At 39.0% G+C, this 17,468-nt stretch overlaps 1 protein-coding gene across 6 annotated transcripts in view; it reads right to left on the bottom strand.

Moving 5' to 3' along the window:
- The window catches only part of LOC121510817 (collagen alpha-1(XIX) chain-like), a 281,327-nt gene that overhangs the window by 199,019 nt on the left and 64,840 nt on the right, over positions 1–17,468 (bottom strand). The window lies entirely within an intron of this gene.

Genomic DNA, 17,468 nt, shown 5'->3' with positions numbered 1-17,468 from the left:
TGACTCAGAAATGCGATAATTTGTCATGGTTAAATTTAGAGTTAGAAGGGCTATTAATAGTGAATTATATATCTGCAGAAGATGATTACCTACCTTTATCACATTAAGTCTGACTGCACCAGAGACATGACTAATTCATCGTCTATTCGCTGCAAGCTCCATACTGAACATAGAGACAACAGAAGCCACAGCAAAAACGGTTTATAATAATTGCCCCTATACTAGTGGCGGCTAATGCAGCTTTAAGTTGCACTTATTGTGACATGATTGTAGCACAACTGTTTCCTTTTGCATCACTTTATGCAAGCCCTAAGCCCACACAGAGTATCAATAACAGCAGCTGTGTCATAGCTGCATGTGAGAGCCCAATACTTTATTTAAATGGACAGGCTAAGCACATTAGTGTGGCAATCTGGCACAAAGAGATCCATAAGCAGTTATTAGCAGAGCAGTGGCAGAAATAAAGAAGCACAAGCATGAGGCTCATGAAAACAAGGACGTAAACAACTTTAGGTTCTGTTTATTATCAAAGGATATTTGGCATTTTTCATGCCAAATAAGGAAATACAGTACCTATAAAAAGTGTTCAACCCCTTAGATGTTCTTACCCCTTTACTAATTTTAGAAATCAGTCAAGGTCTAGTGTAATCTATAATACAAATACAAACTCTTTAATGTCAAAGTGAAAACAGATTACTACAAAGTAATGTCAATTAAATAAAAATGTGTAAGGTAAATTAAAAATTAAATTCACACCAGAGCTGGTGTGCCCATTTTCCCGGATAGTCTGGTTCGTTTGGAGTGGTGTGAGAGCTCAGGAACTCTGATGCGGACCAAGCAAGCGGACTCTAGTCTGCTTGAAAACAGTCCTCTTTCAAACAAACCCTGGTGCGATTCCTTTGAGGTGTGAAAGCAAACTGGACCAGCTTGTGAACCAAAGGCAGGAAGTGTCATAAAGCATAATGAAATACTGATTCATATGGGATTTAATACATTTAAATACATGTCGGTACCTCACTTGGTGTCTGTGTAGCCATAGCAACAGGTTGTAGTTGGTGCTGATTTATTCGTCTCATGTAAAGAACGACATGCTGGACAGCTCACCACCTCACTGGCTGCTCATAAAGCCCCAATGCAAAAGCAGAAACCCCGAGACAGTGTAAATTCTGTGTTTTTTCATTGTTTAGGTGGAAGCAAAGACCGACGGAAGGAGATAGATTTCTTGTTTTGTCTTCTTCTACGCCGTCTTTTCTTCTTGGTTGCCTTTTGTTTGTGACAACAGCGCCCCTAATGGGCAGAGGTTGTTGGTGTTCAGACTGTTTGGTCCGTTTGACCAAGAGCGGTGTGAATGTGAACCAAACTAAAGGAAAGTGCAACAATGTTGCAATTTCCATTCCAAAATGGACAGAGTCCCCTGGACTATCAGGTGTGAAAACGACCTCAGTGACTGATTTCATTCAACAGAAGTCCAGTGCTAGGAGTTTCTTAAGTGAAATGGGGATCACCTGAGTGTAGTGAATGTGTCTGAAATGATTGTAGTATAAAGACACCTGTGTCTTTCAGTCACTGGCACATCAGTATTCCTGGCTAACATTAAATCATGAAGACAAACCAACACTCCAAGCAGCTCAGATAATGGGTCTTTGAAATGCATAAGTCAGAGGACGGACAGAAAAAATGTTGATCTGATGAGATCAAATGGTACTTTTTGTTCATTAGATAAGACGATTAGTTTGGCAGGCACCAAACACTGCGCATCACCATAAAACACACCACCCCACTGTGAGGCACAGTGGTGGCAGCATCATGCTGTGAGGAGGCTTCTCAGTGGCCATCCCTGGAAGGCTTGTACAGGTAGAGGGTAAAATGAATACGGTAAAACCTGGAGTACAATCTAATTTAGTCTGCAAGAGATCTGCGGATTGAGTAAAGAATTATGGCCCAAAGCAGACAGTGGAAGTTACACAGAAATGGTCTAAAGACAACAAGGTGAATGTTCTGAAGTGGCTGAGTCAAAGCCTAGACCTCAATCCAATAAAGAAAATGGCTGGACTTAAAAAGGGCTGTTCATGCCTGATCATCACGTAACCTGACAGAGCTTGAGCACTTTTGCAAAGAAGAATGGAGTTAAGTTGCAGCGTCCAGATGTGTAAGCCTGTTTAAGATCTATCCACACGGACTCAGTGCTGTGTTTGCAGCCAAAGATGCATCTGCTAAATACTGACTTAAAGGGGGTAATTGTTTATGCACACCCATTTTACATTATATATTTATATTTAATTGACATTTTTTGCAGGAATCTGTTTTCACTTTGACATTGAAGGTTTTTTAGGTTTGCTTTTTTGTCAAAAAAAGTCTTATTATATTGACCAAGATTTATTTATAAAATCATTAAAAGGGTAAAACATCCAAGAGGCTGAATAAAAGTTATAGGCAATGTTTGTTCAAACATCTTAGAGTTAAAACCAGTGACTTAGTGCACAAAAAAGAAGGTTAAATGTCTGGAGTCGGTACAACTATAACAAAGAAGAATCATAAAATATCTCTGACTTCAAAAATGTTTGAAAATATTTAATGTAATGCAAATAGCTTAAAAATATATGTAACAAAGGAGTCCTTTTTGATCAATGTTGATATTTCTACAAAATTATACAAACTGTACCTTTAAATTTTACCTTTCAATAAAATTGAAAACATGAAGGTGGTTTTTCTTTTTCCATGGCATAAGTATTCATCAGAAACTGTATTCTAATCAGTGAGAAACCTGGTCTTCCAAACAGTCACTCATTTGGCATTTTCTAAATCAAGTTTTCCACTTCAGCCAAACCTGGCAGCATTGCTGTCGAATTTGTGTGCCACACAAGAAATGTTTTCTGCTGGTGAATTTTGTAACAAACACAGACAAAATGATTTTAAATAAAAGGTTTCCACTTAACCAGGCTTTCCAAATGCTAACAACATCTCTTAACTCAGGCTGTGTATTCTTCATGTTCCTATGTGTGCCTTTAATTGTTAATTTAATACGACAAAAGATTTCTCTGGCTGAAGAAAAAAGTTCATTTTATGAAAGTTTTTCTGTGTGAGGATTTCAGTTTTGAGAGTGCCAGGACCTGTCGGAGCTGCACAGCATCTGGACTCGTCTGTAGTTATGTACAAAACAAGAAAGAAGTGTGATTAAAAGCGAGAGCTGAATATGTTTGGCTGAGGCTTTTGGCACTCTCGTCATTTTTACATAAAATCTTACTCTGCATGGCACGAACTGAGATTCACAACAAATTTATGCTCCAAAAATCTTGTTTTTCTACATCTGTGACTGTGCATCATGCTTTCTAAATTAATCGACAGCTGGTGCAGTTGTTGTTCACTATCATTATCAAATATTTTAATATTTTGGCACAAATGGTGCTTAGTCAATTTAAATTCACAGATGCATAATATATGGACTAAAATGACAAAAATATAAATAGTACATTTGAGGCTGTTTTTATTCCAGAGTTTGCTAGTTAACCTGCAAATGTTTATTTATGTACAAAACAGAAATTGTTCAAATTTAAAAATATCCCGTTTATCAGAGCAGAAATTCTAAATAATGAAATACTAAATTTGATATACTGATACTTGAAATTGTAAGTCCTAAAGCACTGAGGAAATAGAAAAGCATTTCTTGGCAAAATACTGTTACTGTAAAAAAAAAGTATAATCATTTTAACAGCAAATTTTGAAAAAGTGCCTCTTTTAAAATTTGTCATGCAAGACTTTCTCACACTGTGTTGTCCTTCCTTTTATCCAGAATTTCCAAAGATATTTTCAACCAAAAATGCTATTCGAAAGTCACTGGGAGCAAACTGAAATTGAAATGAGCTGAAATATTAACCTTGCAAAGCAGATGGATACGCCTGTTTCCGTGTTTCTCACTGGTGAATCCATCTTGTAAAGCGCCTGAACCGGTTGGGCCCGGTTAGAAAGTGACAGGACCGATCAGCATCAAAGGGCAGTACTTTAGAGAGCGGCGGAGTTGTGACATAAGCAAGCAGCAACGAGAGGCAAGAAGGGCAACTGTGGCGGAAGAGATTTGCGTGGATCCTGCTAAAGCGACAGTTTTATCAGAACTTAATGACATTTCTTTGTTAAAAGAACAAAGAACAGCACTGACTTGTTTTCTTTTTAAAAATGACAAAAATCATGTACTAACATGTCTGCAGTTGCCATGGTTGGCGTTAAGTAGTTCTCTATGGAGTTTACCCCTCGGTAGCAGCTACAATGTCATGTGTTTTGCTGCTCTGATTGGCCGTAAAGATGTGACAGATAGAACATTCATCCAATCACCCTCCGAGTTCATTTTCAAAGCCTCTGCCCTTTCCCACATGTTGTGTATTAGAGGTTTCCATGCGTGCCAGGTTACTGGAATATCACATTGACATAAGTATTCAGATCTTTTGCAACCACACTTGAAATGTAGCTCAGGTTCCTCCCATCTCTCTGGATCATTGCTGAGATGTTTCTACACCTTGATTGGAGTCTACTTGTGGTAAATTCAATCGGTTGGACGTGATTTGAAAAGAAACACACCTCTATACAAGGCCTCACAGCTGATAATGCATATCAGACAAAAAACCAAGCCCTGAGGTCAAAGGAACTGCCTGAAGAGCTCAGAGACAGGACTGTTGCGGATCTGGGGAAGGTTCTGAAGGGCACAGTGGCCTCCATGATTCTCAAATGGAAGAAGTTTGGCACAACCAGGACTCTTCCAAGAGCTGCTCACCTGGCCGAACTGAGCAATTGGGAGAAGGACCTTAGTAAGAGTGGTAACCAAGAACCCAATTTTTATTTTTTCATTTCATTCCACCTTTATTGAACCAGAAAAAGACCCTCTAAGATGAGAACTCTACATGGGTAACCTGGTCATGAGGTCAGCAGCACGTGTCATAATAGATAATACATATTCAACAGTAGGGTAAAACGGACAATACATTTAGAAAGTGCAAAACTGGTTCACACTTACAGTGCAGGAAATGGAGGTCACAGTAACAGTTTAGAAACACTGGCACTGTTCCATGGTCTCGTGCTGTCTGTCATTTAAGATAGAACAAAAGGCTTCAAGTGAAATGAGTTCTGACAGCTTTAAAACAGCCTGAAGAGTATCCATGCAGAAGGGCCTGCAAACTGAACACTCCCCCCCCCCCCCGAGTTTAGTTCTGACACGAGGAACAAGCAGACGGAAAATGTCACAAGGCATGGTTGCTTTCAGTTCTTGACTAAAAATCAACCGATGGTCCCTCTGACTGAGCTCCAGAGATCCCATATGGAGATGGGACAAAGCTCCAGAAGAGCAACCAGCGCTGCACCCGGATGGGTGAGCCTGGGTTTGGCAGATGGTGGGAGAATGCAACCTTCCTGACTGCACTGTGCCAGCTGTGAAGTTTGGTGGAGCAGGGACAATGGTATGGGGCTGTTTTTCTCCAGTGAAGGCCAATCTTAATGCTTCAGGGCATACTAGAACATTTCAGACAATGCTATGCTTCCAACTTTGTGGCAACAGTTTTCGGAAGGCCCTTTTCTATTTCAGCATGACTGTGCCAAAGTGCATGAAGCAAGGACTAGAAAGACATGGTTTGATGAGTTTGGTGTGGAAGCATGCCACTGGCCCATGCAGAGCACTGACCTCAACCCCATAGAGCACATTTGGGATGAACTGGAACAGAAATTGTGAGCCAGGCCTTCTCGTCCAACATCAGTGCCTGGCCTCATAGATGCTCTACTAAATGAATGGGCACAAATTGCCACAGAAACACCCCAAAATCCTGTGGGAAGCCTTCCTAGAAGAGTGGACGTTGTTAAAGCTGCAAAAGGGGGGTTAGCTCCATATTAAAGTACATGTATATGAATACAATGTCATCACAGTAGCTATTGGTGTAATGGTCAGGTGGCCAAATAGCTTTGTCCATGGAGTGTACCTTGCACACAAGGAAAGATTAAACATGAGCACCACTAACACTGACCTTTGACCAATGACCTTCACAATCTAATCAGTAAATCCTTGAGTCAAAGTTGACATAGGCAAGGTTTGAAGAAAATCCTCCAAAGCATTTCTGAGAGTCTGTTGTGTTCACAAGAATGGACATGTGTGCAGAGGTTATATGGAAAAAGTTGTCATAACTTTGAAACACTGGGTACCAAATGTGATGAAGGTCAAACAGAAATTATACCATAAATCTAAATGTTTTTACGTCTGTTCAATACAGTCTCTATTGGCCATTGCTAAATTATTCAATTATGAAGCGTGTTGATTATTCCTGGGAAGATCTTTTCTCCAATAAAACATTTAATGATGCCTCAAGGGAAGAGATTTGTTGTTTTTTCATCATCCCACCACCCACACTATAGCCTAGTTAAGATTCTGCCCTTCTGTCTAATGGACTGTCCTGAGCCCCCAGGCCCAATTCAGGTACTCAGTGACATGGAGGGATATGAGGAGCAGAGGGGCTGGGGTATATTGTTAGCTTTTGTTGCACACAGTGGGCTTTGTTGCATTTACAGGGTGGGATAAAGCATGGAGAAAGAGGCTGGGAATGAGCTTGTGCCGGCTGTGCGGCTGTCGTTCCTGCAGCACGAGGTCAGAACACTGTGGGGAGCTGTGTACACTCGCCTGCTAATTACACACACCACTGTGCCTCGTCACTCCTGTAGCGGAGGGGCCACAAGACAATCTGGCAACTCCCCAGCACAGGACAGCTAAGGCAAGCAAATAAACAGTGCCAGAGGAGCGGGGATGTACAAATGCAGTCTAATTAGGTTTACTTATACCTTTTACGGAGCGGAGCAGCTGCAGGTCAATGCCCTCGTCTGACAGGAGCGAGAATGATTGCAGGTTTAGTTACTGAGCACAATTTAATCATCACCAAACTGGGTTCGGCCTATTGGGGCGAGGCTGAATTAAAACTAGCCATATTAAGTATTCAGAGCATTCTGGTGGGGAAATGTTATAATAGTGAATGGCAGGCCTTTAAAGCTCTGCGGAATAGGATCTTGGAGTTACATGGATATCTTGAGGGCTGGCCTACAAATGCCAGGGAGGTTACAGCAGGAAATGCCTTTTGTGACTTTCCATTTGCTCAGCCACAAACCAACACATACAGTACGTTAATACACCAATCACATTTACACTTACAGCTTGAACAGACAGCTTATTAGCATGTCTATCACTCTGAATACTATTACCATAGCAATCTAAACAAAGCTCCATGGTGTGAGGCTATCAGAGTACAGTACACTGTCAGAGATCCCCTCATGCAGAGGATATCATGTTCTATCAGTGTTGCTTGACTTCTTTTTCTACGGCACTTCAGTGAACATCATGTATCCACAAATGTAACTTGGATTACCCACTAGATAACACGGTGTGCACTCCTTCTGTCCCGCAGGACGTGTATCTGCAAAATGATACCAGATCACATGCTCATAGATAGAATTCTGGCGTCTCAGGTGTCTACTCGAGCCTTAAATAACACACTCACTTTAAAAATGGTATATGAGCTAATTGCAGTGAAGGGACAGGTTGGGTAATATATTTGGTAGTCACGATATAAACATGGATATTTGAACATGTTGTGTTTAAATGTTTTACATTTGTTTCTATTTTTATCCAAATTTCATCACTATCTTTTTGGGGTTTTACTCATCTTTAGTTACAAAGCACGTTTCACATATAAACATGCACCTAAAGTACTTCAAACAACAGAATTACAAACTCTCCATCTTATTTCTAATGCACTCTGCTCGTCTCACTGTTTGCTCCGTCTGTATTCATGGGTTTATTGTAATATTTCAGCTTTTCCTAATGGTTTTATTTTCACCTGGCTCTGAAATTTCCTCCATTTCAATCTTTAAAGAAATTAAAAGGCACCTTTAACTTTTTAAAATCTACGGGATAGCAGGCGCTCCCATTGGCATATCTATTTTTAACCGAGGGTACAATTGTAACCAAATGAGATAGAGCAATAATAACTTTTGCATATAAAACACTAGTAACACTAAAGACTGGCTCAGACTACACGAATTCAGCCAGATTTAAACCTGACTGCAACGTTGCAGCTCATCGTCAAAACTCAGCCCCAATTTAGAGCGTCCTAACATCTAACAACAGGAGAACATTTGCTCCTTATCTTTGCATTATATTTACAAGTTCTACTTTTAAGCCCATTTTATTCCCTAAAACTAATGTGTAAATTTTATTTTATTTTATTTACGTTATCACATGCATACCTTAAAGAAGGGGTATTATGCCTCTTTTCAAGGCTTTACACCATCTCTCTGTTACCCTAGTAGTAGCCTCCCCTAACTCCCCATGTTTCTCACACTGGCATCCTGAAAAACCCTTATTTTAACCTCTGTCTGAAACGCTTCGTTTTTGCTGCTGTCTCTTTAACGCCCCCCACTCCATGGACCTGCTTTCCTCTGATTGGCCGATTTTCCCAGTGGCTGGGCATCGGCAGAACTCAATGTTTTGTGCTCGCCCCCTCCAAAATGGCTATGTTTACGTACTTGTAAACTTTAAATGAACTGGTCCGACTGAGTAAAATATGGTGAATTTTGATGTACGTCCGTATGTGTTAGACCCGTAGTCTGACCCTGATAGTTTGGAGAGAGAGGGGGAAGAAAACCAGCAGCAGCAGCAAAGGATAGAGCAGGACGTATCTGTTTGGTAAGTGTTTAATTACTGTGTCACTAAATGGCTAAAAGGCCTTGTGGGGGTGGTCTGTCCCGCTCTGCTGGCAGCACGGACGAACCAGTCAGGAGATTCTATTGCGATGACCTCATCAGTTCGCTCCATCGAAATCTCATCTCGGGAGAATCTCGGAGAGATTCCCAACGAGCTGTGTTCATCAGTTTACAGTCTGATTCCAAGATTTCTGCCACATACGTTTATCTTGCGATTTGAAAATTTACATACGTGAAGTATGGACACCCAATAATGTGACTTCATATTTATGTTTTAAAAATCAGAAAAGTATAAGTTTAAGTCCTATCTGAAAGAGAGCCAGTCCATGTTGTCCTTCTCTTGATACATCCATACTTATTATCCATAGTCCACTCTATCATTGTTTCTTATCTTCCATTTTTACGAGCAAAAGACCGCTAAAATAACAAAGAGTGCTTCTGTTGTAGAGTGAAAGACACTCTTTGACCCACCCCCCATAAACCTGTGAACTTGCACCCAGTCGGGGAGACAGTGGTGACGTCAGCATACGGCGAGCGGTCAGGATCACTCTTGTAGTGTGGCCAGGTTGTCAGTGAGGCCAGGGCAATATTTTTGTTGTATAGTCTGACATGGTTCTGTTGTGAACAACCAAAAAGACATGTAGTCTGAGCCGGCCTTTACACATCACACATTAAATCTGTTCCAGAGTGCTGTTTCCTTCTAGAAATATCCTTCCTTCTTTTGCAGAAATGTAGCATAAAGCACACACATCAAAAACAATATAATATAATAAAATCCGGGCTATAGATTGGTTGTTTTCTTGCTGGTCATGAGTCACACTAATTATTGTTTCACCATGGTCTTCTGCAAACACATGCATGCTCTAAAGTATCTGGCACACAAAGAGATTTGATTGCACTACTGTAAATAGTTTTTTTTTTTTTTTAAAGATGCTGTCTTTTTGCAAATTGAGCACAATTTTATTTATTTTTTGTTTTTGCCACAGTTCATAAAGATGAGTGTATTTCAAATTACTTAAAATATTTTTCTCGTGATTGGAAATGATCTTGTGCAACTTTTTCACAATAACAATTTTGAGGGATACAGCTATGACATCTCTATGTTTAGGAAAATGTGTAAAAAAAAAATAGTTTTTCATCTTATTTTGTTTTTTTTTTTTGCACTTTTGATCAATTTAATTTGTTAATATGGACTTCTCACATAAAATTTGGGTTCTAATGGTTGTATTGCTGCACAGCAAATTCAAATACTCAAAAAATGCCACTACAGCATGTAAAATGTAAAGATTGGCTCTAGCGGACTTGTTCTGTGGTAGGTCATAATGGGTTAAAAAATGAGTTAAAATAACACTCACTGATGAGAGCATAAAGCTGAATTTTGTCACACGTTATTCTAGTAATTCTAATAAAGATTCTAAGGGATAAGAGCTAAGGTAGCTCAGTCAGTAAAAACTTGAGCTGGTAATCAGAGGGTCGCCTCAAGTCCCAGTCTGACCATATCTGGTCTTTGGCCATTACAGTGGTAAGCACCATTATAATTGTTTATAATGTGTCATAATGGATTCATAGAAAGTGTCACAAAAAATACTAAATATTATTGCAGCTTTTTTGCAAGTTCACTTGCTCTTGTAGTGTTAATGTAAAAATAAGCCAGAAAGCATTGTAACTTTTACCCTAAGTTTTAAAAGCTGCAAAAAAAAAAAAAAAAAAGAAAAGAAAAGAAAAGAAAAGGGAAAAAATAGACCTAAGCAATCACTAGAAAAAGCCCAAGAAACTATGGAGACTTTCATCAAATGAGATCACTTGTGCCTTCAAAAAAAGAAAATAAAAAAAATAAAATAAATAAAAAAATAGAGGGTAGCTAAGGGGCCACAGAGGGCATTTGCAACATAAACTAATAACTAACTTAAAATGTGGAGATGTGATTTAAAATAGGAGAAAATAACAAAGTGTAATGGCACAATCCTCGGTTATTAGAGTTTAACAGACCTGGAGAAACCATGAAACAGCCAAAAGATCTTCATATCTAAATTTAGCTGTGGTCCATGTGCAGACTGGGTCCTTCATATCACGTCTTCAGGACCTTTAACTCCCCAGGAACTGATTAGTGGAAGTGATTAACTGGGAACACCAGTAGCCTTATTGCAGTCGTATTTCATTGATGAGGCTCAACTTCATCCACCCACTTACAGGAACACTGGGGATACTGGTTTTAACCCATTAATCTAGCAGTGGCCAGTGTTCACTGATGAGGCATGGGGCTACGCTAGCTCATATCTTTTATTCCAGTGTCCTGCTTTCATATTAATCTCAATCACATACAAGGGCCGGGTCATGGAATCAAATAAATCAGAGCAAACAGCACAACTGTGGGAAAGACTGCTAATGAACATCCCATCCCAGTTTGATTTATACCCTAATTTCATGGATAGAGGGACTGCATTAGATCCTAGATTTTCCTCGTTGTCCAGGGTATGCACAAGGATAATGTAATGTTTTAAATGTAATGTATGTATGTAAAAACAAGCTAAATGTAGAGTCATCATTTCACTTCACAGCTTCAACAGGTTACTGCTTCAAGCAGATAAAATTAATTTTCCTAAAGCTGACTAAATAATGTGTATTCCTTTCAGAAAAGTCAACCTGCTCAGTAGAGATTATCCTGTTACTATTGGGTAGGAAAATGCTTGCAATTTGTGATTGCAAAAGTGATGCTGTTTGTTAAGTGACATATTTGACGTGACCAAAAGTTGCTAATAAAGAGAAAAAAAAAACAACCATTTAAGCACACAATCACAAATATCTAATTTATTAAGGTAGAGTGAGATTGAGGGTTTGATTTCTTCATTGAAACTGTAGCAAAAGTGGTACAAATAGTTGTTTTCGCCCATTTCATGTTTAAACTGCATCCATTGTGTATTTAGCCAAGATGTGTCAATCCTTTCACGTTTAGGACGTATGCAAGTCCAGGACATGTTTAATTTATGGACTAAAGAGAAAGCCAAGAAGACTCTTGGATGTTCTGGTAAAAGGATTTTTAGCTAAGAAAATACAGCCACAAATCTTCTTCACTCGTGATTTAACTACACTGTCTGTTTTTGTGCCAAGCAAGGCTAAACACGTTCCCAAGCCATCCATTGCTATTCTAAATGGCTGTCTTCAAAGCTCAACAAACAAGCCTGCTAGAAGCAATTCCTCACAAACGCACTCCCCATTCCTCAACTTTCCTTTGTTTCACATCTCTCAGAGAATCGAAGCACAGTATAATAAATCCCCCGAGTGAAGAAATAGTGAGCCAAGTGAGCGTGACAGAAGAAAGCCCAACCGCCCACGTGGGATACACTGAGATCAAAAACTAGTCACCTCTCCTGATACCCCTCTACAAAAATGTATTTTTGTCCCACTCCTCTCCCTGTATACCGGTCAAATTGATACTGATCTCGTCGCCTAATGTCTGCTTTATCAAAATGTTGGAGATGGTTTATTTTACTGCACATGAATAAAGAAAGGCATAAATACTTTCATGAATTTGGAAGCAAAATATATTAAAAAAAGAAAGGTTCCAAGCTATTCGTCCAAAAAAGATGGCGCTACAAACAACAGAGGGCAGTTAGGGCGGGTGTCAAACTCAAGGCCCGGGGCCCAAATCTGACCCATGGTACGATTAAACCCAGCCCACAAGATCATATCATATATTTATTATCACCAGCCCACCGGTATAAGGTGTACAGATTTCCTCTGGTATAATAATGTGAACTTAACCTTGATGATTAAAAATATTCTTGTTAAATCATACAAATTTGATAAAGTAAAGAGGAAAAATAAGTTAAAAAGTAATTTATTAATTTGTGTTATCATTGCATATTTTAAAATTTGCATCTCGCATTTATAACATAAACCTATAGTTTTCTATTTTTATGCCATACTCTGACCTTTTCAATTCACAATTTTGACTTTTAATTTTATATTTTGACCTTTAATATTCACAATTTTAAATTTTACAACAAATTTGACCTTTTAAACTCATGATTTTGAATTTTATCTCAACTGTTGACCTTGCAACTCCTAACTTGGACCTTTAATCCCATAGTTTGAACTTTTAGACTCACAAATTCTAATTGAAATTCATCTTTTAACCCTAAAAACTCATGATTTGGAATTTTATCTCATAATTTGAACTTTAAAACATATGATTTGGAATTTAAGCTCTTAGCTTGACCTTTAAAACTTTTTTAAAAATTAAATCTCATACTTTGACCTTTAAAACTTATGATTTGGAGTTTTATGTCATATTTTGAGCTCTTAAATTTATGATTTCTAATTTTATCTTAAGTTTTTTCCTTGTCAACTCCTAACTTTTGACATTTAATTTGTATTTTGAACTTTCAGACTCACAATTAAATTTTTAAACTCATATTTTGACCTAAAAATGCATGATATTGAATGTTTATTTCATATTTTGACCTTTAAACTCTTGATTTTAAAGTGTCTCTCACATTTTGACCTTGTCAACTCCTAACTCTGACTTTTAATTTCGTTTTGAACTTTTAGACTCACAATTTGAATTTTAAACTCGTTTTTTGAACTTCATTTTGACTTTCTATTTTATATATTTGCCTTTTGAAAACATTATTTTGATTTTTAATTTCGTTCTCTTACCTTTTGAACTAATAAGTTGACTTTTATCTCATATTTTGGGCCTTTACACTCACTTTTTGACTTTATTTAAATCTCAAAATCATTTTACATAATTAACTACTGGTAAAATGATGTTGACAGTTTATGGTGTAATGTGGCTCCTGTTAGGCTCTCAGGTTAGACCTAAATTCAGAATCAGGTCACTGCTGTGACAAACTTTGACACCCCGTGTCTGATTCCTAACCAGTGTTCTTCACTTCCTGCCTCCCATTATCAGGCTCATGTTACTGTGAAGAACCCATAGTGCCACCATATAATCATCCCATTCCTAATTGTATTTCCTTAGTTTGACTTTATTTTTCCCACTAAGCCCAACCAAAGGTGAAGCAGACCCCCAGCACAGGGTAGCCTCTAAGCAGACCTCCGGTCCAATGCTGCCAACTAAACGACCCTGTGGTGATGTTTATCCCAAAAACAGCAAATCTGGAAACTAGTCACGGCCATGACTACTTTGTCAAGCTTCCTTATTTGGTGACAAACAGGGCGGGACTCGATGCACTGAGATGCAAATCAGCCCATGACATCAGCTGTTTCCTTCTAAGAAAGTTCTGAGCAGCTGCCTTTCTTGGAAAACACTGCTCCTCACAGTCTCGGTAAAAAGGCTCCCAGCTGTTTCCAGTTTGTGTCCCATGCATGTCCAGTCAGCTGGAGCCCAGGGCGAACCAGTGAGCGGAGCAGGAAGGGCTGCTCACAGCTCTGTCACATCTTCGTCTTGATTGCTGCAGCGCCGGTAGCAATCAATGAAAAAACACATACAAAGTCTGATCTGATGTACACCCACATCACAGCCTGTGTGTAATATTATGACAACAAATCAGTCATTCTTTGATGAGGAGGGAGTTAATTTCCAGTTTGGTGGTCTCGCTACTCCATCAGATTTCTATGTAAATAAACCTGATCATGTCATTCATATGCAAATGTGAGCGTGACGTCAGCTGGCTTTCAAGCAGCCAATTGTTTCTAACTCTGGTACAACTCAACTGAAACACTGTTGGTGGTGAAGAGATGGAGAAAGGCTGGAGTTTCCTACCTGCCAGTTCTGTTTTAAGATCAGAATGCATTCACGTCAGTTATAACAAACAGGGTTAAATAAATATTGAACGATGCCTTTTTCGATGACCACAAAAGAGGGCAATAAAAATGTAATCCACAAAGCCGATTTACTGGTTAAATTCCCTGTCATCATATGGATCCATCTTGCAAAGCTTCAAGCTGATTGGCTTCTTCACTGTCAGAAAACAGCCAAACCAATCAGTGTCATTTAAAGACCCTGTAAAGTCAAATCCAAAGTTTTTGTCTTAACACACTAGATATGTTGGAATATGGTTGCTGTAAACATGTGAAAACACTGAGATCTACATGTGACTGAATTTTGGATTGAGACCTTTAGAAGTTTTTCACCTTTTTCCTGGCTGGGTTTCATGTGGGCGGGGCCAATGTGTGAGCTCATGATCGTCATATGTCTTCCTTCATGCTACACCCTGTGCTTCTCCTCGTGCCTCCAGTGTTTTTTTTTTTTTTGCTTTTGATGGACTTTGTTTAAAGTAAAGCGGGGTACACACATAAGGATTTTCTAAATCTTAAGAGATTTTTTATCTGTTAGAGACCCCACACATGAAGATAAAAAAACAGTTTTTTTTATTACCTCCGCCAAGGAGGTTATGTGATCGGGTGGGTTTGTTCGTTTGTTAGCAACATAACTCAAAGAAAGAACTGATTGGATTTTGGGAGTGATCTGGATCACCATCTGGATTCAGGAATTTTTTAAAGGATTCTTCACTATTGGGAGATAGGGCTAATGGTGGAGGTCTGCGCTCTCCAAGTGCTTTTCTAGTTTACACCTGCTTCCTCGTAAATATTGAACAAGTGTAATATTTACAATTGTCTCCGACCATTTTCGGAGCTGATGATCGGGACAAATTCACTCTTAACACACCTCAGACCACAGGATAATCTTACAGCATAATTTTATAAGACACTAGATAATCAGGCGTTTGCTGTCCTTGGTCAGGAAGGGGGAAAATCGGGACAAAAACAGCCCGATTATCTTTATGTGTGTACTCCGCCTAAGTTTGGTTTAGTAGATTTTCCTAGCGGATCCTAAGTTGTTTTTTCTTAGCATTGGACTTTAGTTTGTTTCATTAAATCATTTTGAGTTTTCTGCATTTGAGTCCTCCTTTTGAGTTTTAGCCACAACCTGACAGAACGATCTGACAAAGGACAGGGAGAAATACAAACACAGGGAGTTTAACTAAACATGAAACAGGGGAAGAAAAACTAACTCACAAAATACCAAAAAGTACAAACTAGGAAAACCTTAATACAAAGTAAAACTAGAAACATAACAGAATTAACAAAGGAAAACACCAGAGAAACTCAAGAACATAATAAATCAAAACCTGGACCATGACAGTGGTCCTGACACTAGGAATTATGTGTAAGGTTACACAAAGCTCTAGTAAAGCTGAAACATGGTTTAATATTCTAAGACCAAACGTATTTTGAAATGAAACAAAGCTTGCGAGTTAGTTCTATCAATAATCTCGAGTTCAATGATTCACACCTGACATGCATCTTAATCAAATCACATGACTCACGTCCTCCTAAATTAGTGGGCTATTTAAGCTCTTCCTCTGCTACAATTGCTGCGCCTGGATCAACACTGTGCTCTCACCTTCAACTCACCTCCACTCCAGCATCCACCTGTTGGCTCTGACTGGGGGTTCAAGCTGTTTTCTTATCCACATGTCCATGTCTTGTCCACATGGAGACGAAAACAATATACTGCCCTTTCGTTTTGAGAAAGTTTTCCATAAAGACGGGATCGTTTCAGGAAATATCTGCATAAGCACGGAACCACTGAAAATGACTGAACACGCTGTAGTACATATGCCAAGCCTGTACGTGGCACTTTATTGCTGCCATGGAAATGCACCAAAAGAGAGAAGAAGATCAGAGAAAACGGACACAAACTTTCCTCTAGTTGCCCTTCTGGTTGTTCTCCATGTTGGATTTAAGAACATATGGTGTATGCGTTTTGCGGTGGTGCTAAAGGAGCATCAGATTTGGCTGTAAAAGCCATAACAAGCTCAGTAGCTTCTGCAGCACGAACACAACCCTGTAATCCGCCATTGTTGTTTTGGCCAAACCCGCACCGGCGTCTTAAGAGAGCTACTCAATGTGTGATGCAAACGTTTCAAGAAAGATGTGGTTGGCCATCCACACGGAACGAAACATTAGTCGTTTACTGATTTGGGCACTCTGGGACCCGTTTTCAAAAAGTATCGTTTACAGTCACCCAAAACGCTGTTTCCGTGTGGATGAAACACCAATACAACAAAAAAACTTTTGCGTATACTCCTGAATTCGTCTCCATGTGGACGGGGCCTGAGTCGGAGCTTGACGCCAAACATATTATGTTGCATAATAAATGCTTAAACAAACTTCAACATGAGAGTATTGGCTGAAATGTATTCAAAATGAATTTATTTACACTTTATGCTGGCTTCAAATAGAAACAGGTAGCATCAACTAATGCCATGATAAATATTTGAAACTGTAGTGCAGTGTAAAAAACAGCAGCAACAACTGTAACCAAGCAAACAGCACCACAGGGCGACTGCAGCAAATGAGGTATTTAAAATTCGAATTTAATGCTGAATCAAAGTAAATATGAAACTCAAAGCTTTCAATGCCAACCCCTCTTCTTCTCTTCATCACAAATATCAACAAAGGACAGACTTCAATCAACTAAATAACTCAATTTCCTTTTTAGAGACAACTTTCCAAACCAACCAAGCATTGAAAGGTTTTTGATTTACTTCTCAGTAAAGGTTGCCTCCATAGAGTCTTCATGCTTTTGTTAATCTTTTAGAAAATGTTCGAAAGCAACCTCTCCTCCTGTACTAAATAGCTTTTCAATACGAGGTCCTTCTACTTCAAGCACAGTACAAAGCTCAATAGGCTTTAGGCTCAATACTCTTGTTTTTCCCCTGTTTCCTTGTTGAGTTTGTCTCTGAATTACTGTAAGCACAGAGTGCAGGTCCAGAGGC

This window comes from Cheilinus undulatus, linkage group 6 (assembly GCF_018320785.1).
Source record: "Cheilinus undulatus linkage group 6, ASM1832078v1, whole genome shotgun sequence".
NCBI classification, from domain to species: Eukaryota; Metazoa; Chordata; class Actinopteri; order Labriformes; family Labridae; genus Cheilinus; species Cheilinus undulatus.
Note: the sequence above shows the minus strand (reverse complement) of the source record. Positions and strands in the feature narration are given on the sequence as shown.